We start from the raw sequence: 10,357 nt of genomic DNA, 5'->3' as shown, positions 1-10,357 counted from the left end.
AGAGAGAGAAAGCGGGGAGAGAGAAAGGAAGAAATATAGAAAGAGAGTGACAGGAAGAGAGAGAAAGGAAGATAAATAGAGAGAGAGAAGGAAGATAAGTAGAAAGATAGAAAGAGAGAAAGCGGGGAGAGAGATAGGAAGAAATATAGAAAGAGAGTGAGAGGGAGAGAGAGAAAGGAAGATAAATAGAGAGAGAAGGAAGAGAAATAGATAGAGAGAGAGAGAGAGAGAAAGCGGGAGAGAGAAAGGAAGAAATATAGAAAGAGAGTGAGAGGGAGAGAGAGAAAGGAAGAAATATAGAAAGAGAGTGAGAGGGAGAGAGAGAAAGGAAGATAAATAGAGAGAGAAGGAAGAAAAATAGAGAGATAGAGAGAGAGAGAAAGGAAGAAATATAGAAAGAGAGTGACAGGAAGAGAGAGAAAGGAAGATAAATAGAGAGAGAAGGAAGAGAAGTAGAGAGATAGAGAGAGAGAAAGCGGGGAGAGAGAAAGGAAGAAATATAGAAAGAGAGTGAGAGGGAGAGAGAGAAAGGAAGATAAATAGAGAGAGAAGGAAGAAAAAAAGAGAGAGAGAGAGAGAGAGAAAGGAAGAAATATAGAAAGAGAGTGAGAGGGAGAGAGAGAAAGTAAGATAAATAGAGATAGAAGGAAGAGAAGTAGAGAGAGAGAGAGAGAGAGAGAGAGAGAGAAAGCGGGGAGAGAGAACTGAAGAAATATAGAAAGAGAGTGACAGGAAGTGAGAGAAAGGAAGATAAATAGAGAGAGAAGGAAGAGAAGTAGAGAGATAGAGAGAGAGAAAGGAAGAAATATAGAAAGAGAGTGAGAGGGAGAGAGAGAAAGGAAGATAAATAGAGAGAGAAGGAAGAAAAATAGAGAGATAGATAGAGAGAGAGAGAGAGAGAGAGAGAGAAAGGAAGAAATATAGAAAGAGAGTGAGAGGGAGAGAGAGAAAGTAAGATAAATAGAGAGAGAAGGAAGAGAAGTAGAGAGAGAGAGAGAGAGAAAGCGGGGAGAGAGAACTGAAGAAATATAGAAAGAGAGTGACAGGAAGTGAAAGAAAGGAAGATAAATAGAGAGAGAAGGAAGAGAAGTAGAGAGATAGAGAGAGAGAAAGCTGTGAGAGAGAAAGGAAGAAATATAGAAAGAGTGAGAGGGAGAGAGAGAAAGGAAGATAAATAGAGAGAGAAGGAAGAGAAATAGAAAGATAGAGAGAGAGAAAGCGGGAGAGAGAAAGGAAGAAATATAGAAAGAAAGTGAGAGGGAGAGAGAGAAAGGAAGATAAATAGAGAGAGATGGAAGAGAAGTAGAGAGAGAGAGAGAGAGAAAGCGGGGAAAGAGAGTGACAGGAAGAGAGAGAAAGGAAGATAAATAGAGAGAGAAGGAAGAGAAGTAGAGAGAGAGAGAGAGAAAGGGAAGAGATAAAAGAAGAAATATAGAGAATGAGAGGAAGAGAGAAAAAGGAAGATAAATAGATAGAGAAAGGGGGAGAGAGAAAGGAAGAGTAATAGAGAGAGAGAGAGAGAGAGAGAGAGAGAGAGAGATAGAGAGAAGCAGGTTCTTTCTTTATTTTTCGCCCCTTCTCTTCTTTATATTTCGTCTCTCTCTCTCTCCTTCTCTCCCCTCGTCTCACATCGTTTTCTTTCTCTTCATTTCTCTCTCTCACTTCATTCAAGCAAAGAGTAAATATAGACACAGAATGAAAATACAAGGGCTTTAGAGATAATGAAATAAAGCTTAAAACGTTTATCAGGGTTTCAACGTGTTTAGATTTTTCAACGTGTTTAGATCTAGAACACTTGATCTTCAATTAGCGTAAGATTAGCCACGTCGTTGCTGAGCGCATTGAGCAATCGACTCTCGATCTCGCCACAGAAGATTCCGGATTTGATACTTTTTCTGAGCATGGGTGAATGAGTGGCCATGAATTAGCATTTGAATTTGAATTCATTATTCAAAATTGCAACTTTGTAATATTCATAGTTTCTTAAATAGCCCTTTGATATAGCTCATGTGCTACTAAAATGTCACCCACATTCTACTCACAAAATATAGTTTAACTTTTATTGGTTACGATATAATGCCTATTGATATTAATTCTTGACTCTCATGGATGGACAGGTCGATCGAGCTTCTGCTATTCTTTGAGTTCACATATTTATATCTTTGTACCTGCAGATATGGAATAGTCTGATTGTTGACATGATGTAAAATTTTATAGAATTAATTTGGCACTTTATTTACCTTTCAGTACACCAAATTACATGTGTCCATCTAATTAAAGGTCATAAGTCGATACCTCCTCACCAAGAGAGAAAGTGGCAGACTGCCACTGTTTTCTTTTCTACAGCAAAATACACTATGGAAGACAATCTGATGGTGGAACTTGGCCCCCTTTTAAGTGGTATGTGCCCTTCGAAATACGTGGTGCACACGAAAAGTACGTGCCGCTTTGTTCTGAAGTCAACATTTCTTCTCTTTTCAGGGATATAACTATGGCATCGGATACTTCCATCCTTCGTCTTCAAGCAGTGTCAGTTTTGTGTGCTAGGTGGCAGTAGTTGAGTGACAGTGCCTGAAGGAGTAAGACGTGTTTCTGATACTGCCTGGGGAATTGGAATTTCCACTTGAAGAGCAACGGGTAATTGTGAAATTCCTTACCGCAGCTGGACGTTGGGCAGCCGATATTCATCGCCAACTGGAGGCCGTGTGTGGTGATAGTGCTCTTGCAGAAAACACTGTTAGGAAGTGGGTGCGTGAGTTCAAAGATGGACGAACGAGTGTGAAAGACGAGCAGAGATCTGGACGTCCGAAAACAGCATCAACTGATGCTAACATTGACCGTGTTGAACATTTTATCATGGAAGATAGGCGTGTCACCATGCAGGAGATTTGTGATACCCTGGGGCTAACAATGGGAACAGTAGAACGAATAATCACCAAAGATTTGTGCCTAAAGAAAGTTTCCTCTCGCTGGGTTCCACGATTGCTTAGTGACGATCAAAAAGATGCTCGCGTTCGATCCAGTGTTGCAAATTTGACACGATTCAGAAGGAAGGGACACAATTTTTTGGACAGTATTGTGGCAATGGATGAAACACAAATTCCATTATTCAATCCAGAAACAAAAAGACAGTCGATGCAGTGGAAACACACGGATTCACCACCCCCGAAAAAATTTCGTCAGGTTGCATCAAATGACAAAGTGCTATACGCAATCTCCTGGGATTCCCAGGCAGTGATATTGTCTCATCCAGTTCCCAAAGGTCATACAATTACGGGCGAGTATTTTCGTAAACTTTTGGCTACAGAATTTTTGCCGAAATTGACTATGAAACAACCACAAATGGCTAATGGCAATTTCATTCTCCACAAGGACAATGCACCGCCACATCGTGCTAATGTTGTGACCTCATTCTTGGCTGACCACGGTATTGAACTTCTGACACATCCACCATACTCACCAGATTTAGCCCCGAGTGACTTCTGGTTGTTCCCAAACCTCAAGAATTCTCTTCGTGGACGCCATTTTGCCAATAGATCATCCCTGGGAAGTGCTGTTTTCCAGTATCTAAAACATACCTCCAAATATGACTATGCCACATGCTACACAAAATGGACTGAGCGATGGCAACTATGTATCAATAAAGAGGGAGAGTTTGTTGAAAAATAAACACAGGTTATTTCATTGTATTTCATTTTTCTTGAAAGTTAGAACGAAGCGGCACGTACTTTTGGTGTACACCTCGTAGTTTGAGTAACAATATATATACGTACAGAGGAAGAGAGATAGATTTCGAACTTTTGTTCATATTCGACAAAACCATGTGTAAGCTATATTTTTAAGCTCACGGTACGCAACTTATAGTGTTATTACGTCATCAGTTGCCCAACAAACCGGCAATAAAAACGAAACATATCGCGTTATTTAGGAGGGACAAAGAAACCCAAGTCAACAAAGTTGTGACTCCGATAACTGTTGCAAATGTAACGTGATTTAGCGGATAGTAACCCTTGTGCGACTTCGATGGGGTTAAGGGGTCGAAATGGAACAAAGTAAGTAAGTAAGTAAGTAAGAAAAATAACGTGTATATTAATAGTAATTTTGTGCACTAGTTTATTTAGAAGGCTCTGCAAGAAGAGAGACTGCGCCATTAAACGACTAACGGCCATTGAACCCAGGATATCTAGCCTGTATCGACCATTAAAATGCGGCTCCTGACACAACCTTCATCAATCTGAAAAGGAAAATAAAGCATAAAGAGACGAAATATAAATATCCATAGCTTCATCGGCTTCGGCTTTTGGCACTCTAAATACTGCACGGATACTTAAACAGTCTCCAAGAAATCTCCATGGTCCAGTGGTTAACATCCACGTGGCGGAATACATGTAATAAGAAAAATAAACGTGAAACAGGTTATGAACGAAAAAAAATAACTGTGTAAATGAGAGTGCAAATGAAAAACGGTTTAATCTGAAGCGATTGGGATGAACGAGAATGAATTAAATGGGAAGGAAAATGTGTTGAAGAAAGATTTGAACAAGATAATATGTACAATAGCGAAGCTGAATTATAATAAGTTAGATAAGTAATAGATGTGAATTGAATAACTACTTTCCAAAGTATGCTCATACAGGCTAAGTAGTACTGATCCTACAGTTTCAAGATGAATCCGAACCATTTCCCATGGTTCTTGTATGCAGAACTGGTTGTAATTTAAAGATTTGTTGCGATTTCAAGAACACTGTGAATGAATATGTCGAAAATGTGGCTTTTCTATTGTACAAAATAGGTGAAGTGTTTCCGAAAGTTATGTATGTGATGTACTTGTTACCAAGTGCTATAGTCGAGGTTATAGTGTTATGGGCGTGTCCATAGTTCACGTAAGGGAAGGGGGTGTTCAACTTTTGGTATGATTAGGGATGCTTTATTTCATAACTGAAAATCCAGGACACCTCAGACCGGAAGCTTGTGGGGAGCGGCGGGGGGAGGGGGTGCTGGACCCGACAAAGTTGTGTGTATGTAGTCACGAAGTCACGCCACTTAGTATTGATGCTTTTCTGTTCATCTTGTGTCAAACAACTTGAGAATGTTATGATGTTTAGCTGGTTTTCTTGCACTGCGTTTTTAAAAACTAAATTCCTTTAAGAAGACTCGAGGGAAAAAAAATTATAACTGATTTGACAGTCCCAATGTAGAGTCTTATCGCAGAAATTCCGAAAGTATCAGGAAATTGCTGAAAATTTGGTCTGCAGTCCCATCTGATGTGTGGAATTTCGTAATTCCTTCCCATCCGTATCCCGTCAGTAGCTTATATCCCCGCCAAGGACAATTAGTGCACGGGTGTTAATTAATCTGCATATAATTAAGAACTCATTTGCATAATTTGAATAAATTTGCATATCATTAGAATAATTTATATCTATGTATTTGTATGTTTATAATTTTTATGAATTTTTAATTTTTAATTTTATGAAAAATACGTATATAGAAGGTAATTAGTGTTACTAAATGTTATGCATATGATTTTATGTTTATTACTGTAGTGTGTAATGTATAGTTAATGTTTATAATATTGAAAATAAGATTTTATGGTTTATGAAACGCAAAGAATGTTGGTAATGGTTAATGGTAAAGGTCCGATTAAGATTTGGGACGGTCCCGGTACTCGAACTCACGATATGTAATGACAATAATTATAGTGTACTATGTAATAATGTAATTATGGTATGAAAGACGGTGGTCCGACACGCTAGACAGAAGACGGTGAACTTCGCGCAGGTAGACGAGAAAGGAATTTGGGGGATGTGCGGTCAAGGTCAAATGACGTCAGAACGCCAGAACAAAGAAAGAACCCGATTGTCCAATTAGAAAACGCCTTGGTAGTTTTTAAGAACCTGTTTTTTCAAGGTTAACTAGAAGGCAAGAACAGGGGAAAGGTACAGGCACAGGGCAAGGGAGGAATTGAACCAGACAACAAAGGATGTCTGGGACTGCGCGGCCAAGGTTAAATTTCTGAAACTGTGCGTCCCTTGTAGAACCGGTTTTAGCGAATTATATTCCGTTCAAGGTTGCCTCCAGGGCACTGAATGCTGTAGCATGGGGATTAGGGTAGAATGCTTGCTTCTTAGAATATGTTTCTGTCAAAGTAACCCAAGGTTACCCAGAACACAAGAAAAAATTATTTTTGGATACTAAATTAGATTGGAGCGAGTTTATTATTTGGCAAGGTTTAACTTTATTGACATTTTAAATGCTATCTTAGGCAAGTACCACTATTTTTAAATTCTAATTTAATAACTTATGTAAACTTACTTTAATTTTACATTAACTAACGTATTTTACTTTAACAACAACAAAACAAACTACTAACAAACAAAACTAAGACAACTAACAACAAATATACTTTTATAACTTCTAATTCTAAAAAAATGTACTTTTGAAACTTTATCTTTGAGAAATTGAATTTTAACACTTTGATTTTAAAAATGTACGTTGATTTTTTTATGTAAAAAGAATATTATAGAACGTAAAAAAAAGATAAAGTGTTCCCCTGTGCTTAGCACCACGCCAAGAAGGCGCATAGGGGGTGTGGGGGTAACGCCCCACACTTTCTTGATCCAGTCGTGAGTGGGGTGATGTGATCAACATCACGCCCCTGACCGCCTTTACCCTCCAGGGTTTCCCCCAGGTACCCATGTTATTCGACGCTGGGTGGGCGCCGGGGCCGCTTCCAACGTTAGAAAAGTTTTCAGATTTGAACCGGCCGGGGATCGAACCCGGGACCTTTAGCATGGTAGTCAGACGCGTTACCGACTTTTTTTGTAGTATTCCCCGTTTCTCACTCTATTCTCAGTTTTTCATTTCTCGGTTTTCTCAATTTTCATTTTTTCACATTTAGACAAACACAAATACCCATGCCTTACCCGGGACTCGAACCCGGAACCCCTGGCGTTGTAGCGCGCTGTGGTAACCAGTCCGAACGGAGGTCGACTGCCGACTGAGCAACCGCGGCCACTTAAAGAACGTAAAAAATACAAAAAACAAAAACAAAAAAATCTAAAGATAAACAAATAAAAAGCAAACAACCTAACTCAGATAATTGAAGCAGCAAGAAGAATAAACAGAAACCATCATAGAATCCAGAAAGATATATCAATATACACATCCATAGCACAGTTAATGACCTACATAGCTGAAACCTTAGAGAAACATAAAACTGGAAACACAATATATCTAGATCCTTCCAAAACATAGGATAGAGTAAAAACATGGCCAAACTCAACAACATAGAAATAAGATAGACAGCCAATCCTATTTTCAGTACGAAATTCCAATTACTCAAGTAAGCTACATCATACGTAGTACATAAGAAGAACAAATTAGCATCATTAGCAGTAAACCATCATGCAACTTTTACCTGCTGAAACGACCAAGTGGGTCTAATTTATCATAAAAATACCTACATTACAGACTAATTTACCTCTACATTAATAAACATTAATAATACTACCAGAATACTAAGACTTCAAAAGTGAACACTAAGAAAAATGTTCAGACTAAAGTATAGGGCATATTGCAAAGGATTATTACTCCCTACATCTACAAGTCAGTAATAATGATTCTAAATACTACTAATTTGGGCAAAATATAGTCAAATACACAACACAAGAAGGAAAGATAATTACAAGTGGAACAGCAGACACTCAATATCTCAAAACAATCAGATAAAAATATTCAACAACAAACAACATCATAAAATATAAAACTGCTAAGTCCCCAAAACATATACAAATGCAATCAATAAAAAAACTACTTGAAAAGGGGAAACTCTCTACAGTCTCACAGAGTTGGTGGAAGACAACAGCAAAACTTAGAAGCATGCACGGTCAATAGTGCTCAATTTGCATACAGTTCACATGCAACTCTCATGAAAAGGCTCAAAACAGTCTCCCAGCTCAGTTCTTATCTGTACTTCGACAACAAAAACCTGCAACAAATTCTCAGAAATCCTACCTTTCCTACCCTTGCTTGAATAGCAAAAAGTGCAACCTTCATGCTAAAATATCGAAAAAATGCATATTAATGTACGTAAAAGTGTGTACGCATGTGTTTGTCTGTGTGTACTCTTAGATAATTCGATGAAAATAGCAATATCGTTATAAATCAAAGACTATACTTAATAACATTAATTTGAATATAAGCTGATAGAAAAAATATAGTAACTACAGCATAAGCTATTTAACATGTCATAGTAATTAGATTCGTTTGTTAATTACAAGAAATTGAAGTTAAATACAGTAAATAAACTTGGTCACTTACATTGAAAGAGGAACATAAATTGAGAGTATTTGAAAATAAGATCCTTAGGAAAATATTTGGGCCTAAAAGTAATGAGGAGAGAGATGAGTGGAGAAGGTTACATAATTTAGAAGTACATAATTTGTATTCATGTCCAGATATTATTAGAATGATTAAATTAAGAAGACTTAGGTGGGTAGGTCATGTGGCACGAATGGGAGAGGAAAGAAGAGTTTACAGGATTATTGTTGTTATATTACACATTTAACTCATCATTTATCACGTATACAGTATAAGACCTGGTAAATAACATAAAAAACATAAAATTTAAAGGCAGTAACAATATTTTTTAAAGTACTGTTTTTTACCTAGCTTTGTGAATTAAATACTAGTACATTTTGTCAAATTATAAATAAAATATACCTATTTATTTGGTATTTGTACTATAGTCAAGCAAAATGTTACTAAAACTTGGCTAGTAGTTTATGCGTTCACAATAAATCTGATAGTTTTAGCTTGATTTGTCCGTAACTGGATATAAATGTAACTCGTTAATCTCACCAAACACAATCTTTACCTCAATTTTGAAAGCTAGCTGAACTTTTGCGTTTTGAATTACATATAGTAAAGGCCTCTATAGTGTAAAAATTTGGAAATGTTGTCTCCTTCTCTGTCGATCTAGACCAAGAGTGTTCTCAAGTGTTTCAATATATTTCTTAACATAACTAACTATTCAAGAAAAGAATGCATTGTGCCCATTAGTTGGTATAACGTTAGGCTTTTAACCTATCTGTCCAGGGTTCGAGTCCCTGTCTGGACTGTTACAATTTTTAAATATTGTCATCGGATCTTGTGCAGAATATATATAAAATATGTTTACAGTCTAACAGATTATTATTTATCTTCAAATTTTGGAAGTAAGCTTTTAAGTTTCTCAAATATCAGCATCTTTAGCTAACAGTACAGCATAACCAGTATTTTTATGATAGAAATGTTCTGGTGTTAGAACCTACACCTACTGTAATATCTCTGTGGTATTAACTTATATGCTACCCATAACTTTAGGGACTGTTTCTCCTCCGTTACATTTCCTCGCCATTTATCCTTAACGTCGCGATTAGCCTCAGAAGCAAAGAAGCGAAATCTTATGTTTGTTCTTTTTATATCTCTGAAACCATCTATACGATAGAACTACATTTTATGAATTTTGCAGTCTTCCTGTTTGATCTGTTAAATAATCCCGTCAATAAAAATATACTTACATAGAAAAATCTGTTTTTGACATACTTAAATCTGCTTTTGCGTAATTTCTCAGAAATATAGACAATCATAGTTCTTGCTGCATTTAGCACCTGATATAGTATAAATCAAAATCTAGTTAGTGTAGGTCTGTGTGCATCTGGTACATATAGGTACTTGAAAAAGCAAATATTGGGTGTCTAAAGGATAGCCTTCTTGTGAAACAGTAAAAAATCAACCTTATTTCTTCGTAACATTAGCTGTAAGTGCTTCTTGCAGAGTAATAAGGTTCTGGCGCGTGGTCCTACGTCACCTACAATCCTCTGTAAGGTTCGTGTTGTCCAATAAATTGTCGATATACATGAGTGCTACAGCCGGGAAGGAATAACCTGGCAGTAACGTCACTCCCTGCTAAGTCAGCGTTGCCAACTGCTATGAAAGGAATCATGGCATGAGTAAGAGCAGGAGCAGTAAAGATCACGGTGCAAACTACCAATCTTCAATTTAATGTTACACTGCTAGATGAAATAATCGTAATAATAATAAATAAATAAGTAAATAATAATAGTAACATTAATTAATTAAACACTTGGTGAAATAAACATGTTATATATTATTGCATAAGGCAAGTCAAAACAGGAAAGTGCAAAAATGTAGTACATTTAATCAGCAATGGGAAGCACGTCATCATCCTCCTGTTCTTCACTTGTGCAAGATAGACTGTCATCACTGTCTGTATCTGAATCGTCGCCGACATACACAGTTAAGTTTTCGATTCTTTCTTCCAAAAGCCCATCCTTCTCCCAGTAAAATTCCT

This window comes from Lepisma saccharinum, chromosome 11 (genome assembly GCF_977018435.1).
Source record: "Lepisma saccharinum chromosome 11, izLepSacc3.1, whole genome shotgun sequence".
NCBI classification, from domain to species: domain Eukaryota; kingdom Metazoa; phylum Arthropoda; class Insecta; order Zygentoma; family Lepismatidae; genus Lepisma; species Lepisma saccharinum.
Note: the sequence above shows the minus strand (reverse complement) of the source record.